This window comes from Barbus barbus (assembly GCF_936440315.1).
Source record: "Barbus barbus genome assembly, chromosome: 4".
Taxonomy (NCBI): domain Eukaryota; kingdom Metazoa; phylum Chordata; class Actinopteri; order Cypriniformes; family Cyprinidae; genus Barbus; species Barbus barbus.
In genome coordinates this window covers 28354602-28364333 of record NC_136732.1, presented here as the reverse complement: position 1 = coordinate 28364333, position 9732 = coordinate 28354602, and the positions used below count along the sequence as shown (strand labels likewise).

General features: G+C 38.8%; 1 long non-coding RNA gene across 1 annotated transcript; it reads right to left on the bottom strand.

The window, feature by feature from the left end:
- Positions 1–2793: 2793 nt before the first annotated feature.
- LOC306869103 lies at positions 2794–9077 on the bottom strand. Its single transcript, XR_013784148.1, has 3 exons — positions 8938–9077; positions 5104–5209; positions 2794–4247 (listed from the first exon to the last, which is right to left on the bottom strand). It is a non-coding gene; the product is annotated as an uncharacterized lncRNA (long non-coding RNA).
- Positions 9078–9732: the final 655 nt, after the last annotated feature.

Sequence of the window (9732 nt, the reverse complement as noted above, 5' to 3'; positions counted from 1 at the left end):
AAATCAGTGTATTCTCACAATGTATCCACTGGCGTCTGTCCTGCTCACGCAATAGCTCCGCCGTACAGACATCACAGACGGCGAGCGATGACACAGGGATGCTGAGGCGTGAAGTCAGTGCCGGGGCCCACTCCCAACATCTGCCGCGTCTCCTTAAACTTCGTGGAAACGGATCGGTAACATCTTCTGCTCGAAAATATCAAAAGTGAACAGAGAAGTGCGTGGCCAGCCGAGCCTATACGCCAAACTGTAGCTGTTATTGCGCTTTACACGGCCTGTGGTTGCAGCTGCTGGAAGAATGATTAAATCTGTCAGTATATGGGCCGATACTATATGACTAGATCAGATAATAGCTGCGAACGACAGTAGGCTACAATGATTATGAATATTGAAGTCAGATAAAGATAACGGGAGCATTAGGTAGCCTGGTTCAGTCATAATTTTATCTTATCTTTAAAATAAATATTCATGTAGCCTCCCTTTATTGTCAAACTCCATGTGACCTATTTATTAATTAAAAACTTGGCCACATTTATTCCGCGAAAGAACCGCACATCCGGTTTGTGACACCTTACGCGTGTTATTCAAAGTGTCTCTTTCTTTTGTCACTGGCTCTTCAAAGTGTTTCGCTTTGTTTTCATAAATGTTTGGACGTGAGGGATGAGCGTCCCATGCCTGATATAAACTACGGTATCTTCCAGGCCTCACATCCGGAAATATGGGAGACTTGCACGGGAGAAAACAGCCTCGGCGTCTTCCGTCACATCAATCCGTCAATCAATTAATCCAAGTGTGCATTGCGCTACTGCAAGCTATAAGTGTTTGCGCAGAAATCCCTGGCTTTATTCACGCGGAACATATTCCTGGTCAAAAAGCAAGCATCTTTAACTAGCGTAGGTGCCTCCTCTCCCCTCCCTCGCGCTGGCTATGTGCAGCACATCACAGCATCTCCTCGCGCTCTCCTCCCGTCGCCTCGGGTACCGCGCGCGGAGTCATCCTCTCGAGCCACCTGGCTTTAATCCGTTCGCTTCCCTTGCCTTGTGGCCAAGAGGATAGCAGTCCCTCTGTCAGTGGGGCCTTTCTCAGTTTTTTAGCTCTCACTCTCCCTGTATTGCTTCTCCCCATCCGACACGAGCAGCATCAGCATCCGGGTTCTGCACCGCTTGCGTCCCCTCCCTCACGCGATTCCCACTAAACATGCTCGTCATAGCCCCCCACCCCACTTCCGCCCCTCACATTATTATTGAAATCAGTTCGCGCATTATTGTCATTGGGCAGCATCAGTCAATTTTTGATAAATACTGTACATATTTTCAGATCATTTGTTATCATAATATTTATGGACTTGCTGTCCCATTTAGGCTACATTGTCGATTTTAGAAAAAAAAAAAAAAAAACAGTCACAGGCTTGCAGAAATATACATTTTGATGGGCACATTTGGGTTTTTTGCATAGTAGTCTTTTTACATTTCCATGTGTGCATTTAGCAGACTTTTACAGGGGTTTTTTTTTCAAAACTTTGTTTTTTTTTTTTTTGTTTTTTTTTTACTTTACACACAAATCCAAGAGCTGCACACACCAAATGCAGAATGCCTCACATCTCTTGCAAAATGAAGCACTGCATTCAAAATATTACAAACCCTTGCACAAACATTTGCAAACACCTTTGCCATTATATTACAGTTTTTTCAACTACTTACACACAAAATCTTTACTTGTCACACAGTTTCTGAAACCTGACACTCAAACACCAGAAGCACCCACCAAATCTGCAAAACCATTACAGATTTACATAAAATTGTGAGTTGTGTTTTGCAAAAAGTGCTGTATGAAATTGAAAACTGAGTCAAAGGTATGGTTTTGCAGATTTGGTGTGTGATTCTGGTGTTTGAGTGTCAGGTTTCAGAAATTGTGTGACATAAAGATTTTGTGTGCAAGCAGTTGAAAAAACTGTAACCAATGCGACTTACAGGAACAGAAATCATCAGAGATCCAACCATTTTCAATGGCAGGTTCATTAGAAAGTTAGATTAGGTGACAAGCTAGAGCAGAAAAGAAAAAAGAAACTAAAATGTAAAGAAATGCACTTTTTGCCTACTTTCTATTGCTAAAATTATAAAGCACTATCCCTGCGGTTTAATGTTTTAACACAAGGTGGCAGTAGAAACAAAGACATAGGGCGTGTTCTGCAGGCAAGTTATTGAAAAATCTCCCAACAATATAATGGTGGGGTTTTTATTTTTTAATCTCACCCAAGAACATTAGGCATAGAGAAATGTTGTGAGTATTTTTAGTCCAATCTGTTTCAGGCAGTTTTAGTCCAGACAGCAGGGGCATTGCTCTAGCTCGTTAAGCTCTTAGCCTATACAAGTGAGGCACTAACTGTTCATGTATTACCTTAATGTACCTATATTATGTTCATTGAGTCATTACAAGATTACACGTCTGTTGACAAAATTCACGGTTTCTAACTGTGTGTTTTCTGACAGAGATCAGCAGACAGAAGCGATTCCTGCAGATTCACCTGGATATTCAACTTTCATCGTCCCTCACGTGATGCTTTTCAAGTTCAAATATATTCAGTGACCTTCCTACATGCCTTTTGTAAAGTTATCCTTATTCCTACCTGTCTGGCAGGGCTCCAAGAAAGAGCACACTCTATTGTCTTTATTTTCTTGGAGTCTAATGACAACCGAAATCTCTCCTCAGCATGGAGGAGGCAGAAGGATGTTGGCTGGAAATGTGGTAAAGCCGGGTGTAAGTATAAGCATAAATGTAACAAGTCACACATTTAGGTCGTAAAAATAAGATAATCAGTTTTATTAATTTTTCAGATTTCACATTTTACACTTTTAATCATTTTAATTTGTATTAGGCTACTCATTGTATGCATGAAAACAACGAAGACATCTCGCATAGCAAACCATGAAAGGTGAGTGATTATAGTAAACAACGCTTCAACATTACTGAAATAAGTAAACCCATTGATAACCATTCACAACAGGCTTTTTGCCATGTTTCACACTGATGTCACAATTCGGGTATGGTCTTGATTAGGGATTCCCAACCTATTTTCACCAGATAAATATTTACTTTAAGAGTCCCCTGAGCTTTTCAGTTAATATTTCAATAATTTAGTCATGTTCATGGTTCTGATAAGCAAAAAAAAAAGGCTGATTCTAAGTAGCTATTCTAAAATATTCTTTATTTTATTCTAAAACATTATAATTTTTTTTTTAATTAATGACTTTATCAACTCATGAACCCCCAGTGGTTTACCAACCTCAGTTTGGAAAATCCTTTTCCAATATTTCCCACCCCACTGCTCTGATACTGGTTTAAAAATAGTTGGATAATGAGAGCGTTGCATGACAATCTGATCACATTTGAGCAGTGATTCATGGAGACATCACCCAAAATTTCCACTGCTTATGCAAGCGGTAAAATTGGTGTGACAAGACTTTTGCATTGCTAATTAGCTTGAATTTCTTGTTTTGTACCGTTTAAATTACACCAAACCAGCATGTGTGAGCATAGTCCAAACCCTGAGGATTTTTATTCTTGATTATAGAACAAGTCTTCACACTTCTAGCTTTGCTAATAGATCAGCTCATGAAAGAGCCTAAGATCTGATTGATTGACTGATGAGATAAGTGCATTTGGAGATTTGAGTGGGTTTGTGTGCCTCTTAATGAGTCAAAGTGAGGAGTTTAGAGTATTAGTGACACTGGAAGGCTTAATCTCCTACTTTAGTTCACCTAAACCCATTACAGTAGCCTATATAATCCTTGCCTACAGTCCACTTCACTGCATCCACCTTAAAGTTTTGGACTTGTATATCAATAAAACCACAGGGACTCATTAGAAGTGACTTTTGGCAAGACGGGATCTGCTAAGCAAGTTAATGAAAGCTGTTTTTAAGGAGTTTACCTAAAAACTAAAACAAACATGGTCAAACAAATTCAGTTACAAATATCGAACTATTTTTAAAATCTTTATTCCATTTTGAAAGCATCTGAGACACATCATTTACATCAACTCTCAAACTGTCTACAGATCAGATCAATACAATCAGCCACAAAAGGGGAGGGGAGGTTGGTGGTTGGAGGAATCCATTTAAGCTTCACATGGGGGTAGAGAAGGGATGAGACACAAATATGGTCTCTGCTGCCAAACCCCATCATTTAGTCCAGTGCCAAGAGCTGCAGGGAATGCTGGGAAGGTGGAGGACTCAGTGCAGTAAAACTCTAAAAGCAATCATAAATTTCAAATGATAATGAAAAATCATGAAGGCAATCAGAGCAGAACAAATGTGCTAAAGTTTAAACAGTTAAATTAACAGCTTATCAACGGATATTATTATATTAAATAAATATTTTTCTAGTTGACATGGTTTCACTTGATACAACAACAAACATTTTTTAAGTGAATTAATTAATTACTTTGACTTTTTTTAAAAGGTTGACTACACTCTAAAATGTATTTAATCTAAAATTTAGTCTAAAATAATTCTCAGGTTAACATACATTTTAAGGCAGTGAAGTAACTAAATAAACTTGACTCATTTTTTACAGTGAAATTTAAACAAGACTGTATTTTTTAAAAATATTTTGTTTTTTAAATTCAATTTAAAATGATAGTCTATGTTGGATATTTATTCTTGCATGCTCATTTCCCCCATTACATTTAGATTAAATTTGCCTTTAAACAGTACTCATTCGCTTATCTTTAACAACATTAATAATTTCATAAAAACTGTTTATTCTTCAGCAAATCCCAAATTAATATCCATTTTCATGTTGATTATTATAATGTTTCATTGTCTAAATTCACTTGATAAATTCAAAACAATTTATTAAAATATTCAGTAATTTTGTAAAAAAAAAACAAAATAGTGCATGAGTGTAATAAATGCCAGCCGATTATCGGTTATTCATTCTAAATTATTAGACCATTCCCAACTAATTTGAAATACTGATCAGTCAGCCATATTTCAAATATTTAGAAAAGAAAACATAGTAAATAATGCATCTGCTGATCTGACATAAATAAAAAACTTGTATGACCAAGTAAAGGGGAATGAAGCAAGTGAATGTGCATTACTTTTCCTGCATGTTGAGCTCCTCATGACGCCTCAGCATTGCTCTTCACACAGGCAGCAAACGCCTCCATTAGCTCCTTACACGCTTCCTCACCATTCTCCTTTACACTGTAGCACACAGAAGACACACACATGCTGATTCACATCAAAATATCACATATACAACACAAAAATGCAGATTTGTCCCTCTGAAGCACACAAGACTTCATGATCAAGTATAAAGGTTCTGTACCACACACTGTAAAGAAATTACATAACTTTGGTTGTGTCTTCAGTTTCTGCCAAGTCATATAAAATGTGCACTCATGAGAGGCTGGATTCTGCTGGGACCTAATGAGACAGTATGTATGCATTTGTACGAGTGAGATTATTTGAGCCTCTCCACACCAAACAACGGCAGACACTGACACACTGCATTAGAGTGATGGAGTGAAAACAAGGGTTGGAATGACCGCACAAAGGGGGGGAAAGAGATGCAAAGCGAGGGAGGCAGATAATCCAGCCGAACGAGTGAAAGATAGAGCCCTAGAATCACATGACAAAGCAAGCAGGTAATGGAAAAGAGACATGCCCCCTTATGAGGAAAAGAGCCCCTCCCCCAGAGAAAAAATGATTTTAGTCTCTCCCTCCCCCACAGATCATCTGCTGCATCTCGCATGGTGACATAAGCATGCTCTTCCTCGCTTTCTCTCATTTCTGAGAGAGCGGTGATGTAACACACAGCTGGTCAATTTAAATATAAAGCGCCTTATGTAGACCGGTTCTGATGAGCCACGTGATGTAGGTGTAATCATGTATGGGGGGATTTCACTAGCCAAGGGCATTTCCTCTTCATAGGCAGTCATTTTAAAACTAATACTAGATTCAGAGAGAAGACATGCAAAGGGAGAATGGGCCATTGTGTAGCACAAGACTACTTGAAAAAAAACAATTAGAGTCAGATTATGTGTTTATCCTCAACAACCAAGAATTAGAAATCACAAAACCATTTCAAGTCAACTGGAAAACCACTCATGTTTTGGGCTCGAAGAATGGTCCATTTAAAAGCTAGTTTGATTTCAAAATGTGTTGAATTTCTGGAAAACTGTGTCAAATGAACCAGAATATGGGTGTGTTTAAAGACCTTTTGATTTGGGAGACAAATGTTGAAACACACTATATCTGTGGTATAAAATTGGTGGCAAAAGCAAAGTCATTTTAAATGCTAGTGTCATGATAGTTCATCATTTACTCACTCGCACCTTGTTCCCAAATTGTATGACTTTCTTTCTTCTGTGGAATATAAAAGAAAATGTTTTGAGAAAGGGCTTTCGTTTTTTGTCCATAAAATGGAAGTCAGAACTGTTTGGTTACCAACATTCTTCCCTATATTATCATTTGTGTTCTGCAGAAGAAATGGTTTGAAATTACAGAAGTGTGTGAGTAAATGATGACAGAATTTTCGTTTTTGGCTTGAACTATAGATAAATTGATCTTAAAATGTGCTACAAATGTGCATTAAATGAACCAAATCATGATTATTTGCCAGTCAAATATTGAAATCAGTCAGTCTGGGAGTTGTAAAATTTGAATGATACCAAAAAGCATCAGACAAAGGGGAAGGGGATGATCACCTTCCCTAAATTAAGACTGAATAATTCACACGATGGCCAGTCCTCCACATATATAATGCAAAAGGAAAAAGGGCACGGCTCAGGAGTGCTCTGATCTTAAACACAACAAATAGGAAATAATTTGACTTGACCCAAAGAATAATTCAATTGGAATCTTATAAATACTGAATCCATACGGAATTGATGTATTTCCACATGGGGCTCCTATAAGAAAGCTATCCTATCTTGATAAAGCAGATGCTTTTTTTATTGGTAGATTACGTAACACTGTTTACCCTGAGGGGGGGGCTTCTACAAAACTAGAAAAATGCATTCCAACCGCTACAAGAGCAGGCATGCTAACACAAATGAGAGGAAAAGATCTGCTTAAAGTGTAAAAGATTAACTTGTGATTAGCATTAACATTTTTGAAAGGACACTCTAAAGCAGGCGGATGTTTAGTCGCAGACTTTGAGACCATACAAAATTGAGAACATCTCAAGGTCATAAGGTCACAAATTCACAAATTTACACAGTTGCACAACAAGCAACAAAATGCATTCTCCCAGTGAATAACTGCTAGCTTCTGGGGTTAAACCTGTAACATTAATCCTCTTCTGGGTTTAAAGCCCATGATGAATCCCCTTTGTGGACTAGCATGACAAAAAACAGACAAGATGGCCACTGTGACATGCTTAGACCAGGTGTAAAGTGATCCAGTGAATAGTACATGTCACACTGTATAATGGATCACAGACACACACACATCTATGCATTACCATGTACGAGGGCACTATAAATACCAGAGTGGTGTACATTACTTGAAGAATGCCTTCTGTAAGGTTAAACATTCAGCTAGTCAGCATCACATGCAAGTTGCTGGTCATAATGATCACAGAAAGGTCAATGACAAACTGACCTGCTAATAGTGTTTTAACTGTTAACAGTTCTGCCATTCTCCCAACAGTTTTAACCTGTCCCTGCAGCGTACCAGCCTCGCTTTGTCATTTTAAGCGGTGACTGCTCATGTGACTGTTACAGATGCTCCTTTTCTCCATTTTTCACTGCCCTCCCACAAATCCATTTTGGATTACAGTGGATTTTGTTGGTTTTATATCCGTTAAAGCAGTGTCCCACCTACCAGAATGTTTTAGATGTCTCTCTAATTAAAACAGCGGATTCATCTCATCAGCTTTTCGGTGTGTTGAATAGGGAGACATCTGAAATATCCTGGGAGGTGGGTTTCAAAGACTGGAGTTGAGAAGCACTTCTCTACGTGTTTCAGATGAAACAGTGAAACATTATTCAACTAAATTCTTACCCCCACACCCTTACCCTATCTGGTCCTTGCACACCAAAGGTCAGTGTATGTGCAACCTTATCTGCTTTTTCATGCTGCCCAGGCCTGTCGACACTACAAACACCAAAAGCAGCCATTCTACATTTTTTTTTTGGGTGGGTGTGGGGATTAGGGTCAAAATACAATACATGGTAAAGAGATAAGGAACATAATGAAACCCTACATACAGTAGGAGGGAAGACAGCGCATTGAATGAATGTTCATCACTGGCCACTGATCACAATGAATCTTCTTCATTTGCAGGATATAAAACCAGCAAAACCCATTAGTGGGAGGGCAGGGAAAACCGGAGAAAAGGTTCACCCGCAAACATCAGTGATTCCCTCTCATTTAAGTGGTCAAAACTCAGGTATGACAATGCTAAGCCAGGGAGACTGCAGGGACAGAAATGGCGAAGATTGAGAGAGGAAATCAGGGATGGGAGGACGAGCGAGAGGAAAAGCATGACGTAGACACATTCCCAGCAGCCAATCAGCCGTGAGGAAGAACTGAAGTTGAAGAAAAACCCCAGAATGCTCTTAATGAGCGGCCCCACTGCTGCTGCCAACTCAGATTAAACTGACACCAATCAAACCATTTAAAAAACTCACTAAACTTAATTAAGTTACATCTTATTAAAAAATACCGGATCCCTCTGCGCGAAACTTCCACCTCATATTCGGCGCAAGGTCCTTTCTTCCCTCCATTTTGGATCGCCATCACGATGCAGTATTTATACTGTGTATCATAATTCTATTGAATATCACCAATCTTAACTAATTGACAACTACAGCAAATCTATGTGGAAATAAATCCACATTTTGGAACATGAGAATTCCGGTCCATACAGAGTTCCAACGGACCGGTATTATGGACAATACATGACTGCGACTCCAGTCACTTACCATTTGTCTAGATCTGCCTTGATGGCCACACAGGGTGCTGGGACAGGGGTCTCAGCAGGAGCTGCAGTCTCTGAGTCCGACATGGTTCTGTGGCGTTGGTGTGATCCGTGTGCTCCTGTGGTTGCATGTGCAAGAGAAAAAGAGAGAATGGAGAGTTAGAGTTGCCAAGAGGGAGGGGGAGTGTACATAGTACACAGGGGAGGAAGGAGGGGGGAACGTGAGAGGGCACATGTACATGAGCAAGAGATCAAACAGTGATCTGGTTCAACCTTACTCAGCATAAAGCAAATAAAAAAAATAAACATTTTGAAAGTATGGTGCTTCATAAGCAAAAAGCAAATAATTGTGCTTCTTTCTGCATCTATAGCAACAGTGTGCTGAGACAATGGAAAGTATGCAGAGAAACTTAACTTGCATTCAGATACACAAAAGCTGCACTACGTCTTGTGTTATATCACGGACTGTGCATGGACGCCCCCTAATGGCAGCATGTTTTCATGACGTGCACCACTTCAAACTTTTTTTTCCTGTTAATCATATTCAACTTCATCTAAAAGCAGTCTCATCTAAATTACATCCAATTACATTATTTCATTTTTATTGTTTTCTTAAAGATATAAAAGAATACAGCCAGGATGTAGCCTATACTAGGATATATACAAAATAAAATCTAAATAAATAAATAAACATTAACGGTTCAATGAAAACATTAAAATTAACACATTTTGCAACTTTCTTGTTTTCAGCCTTGTTTTAGGTATTGTTGAAAACAAAGGCTTACTTCCCCCATATTTA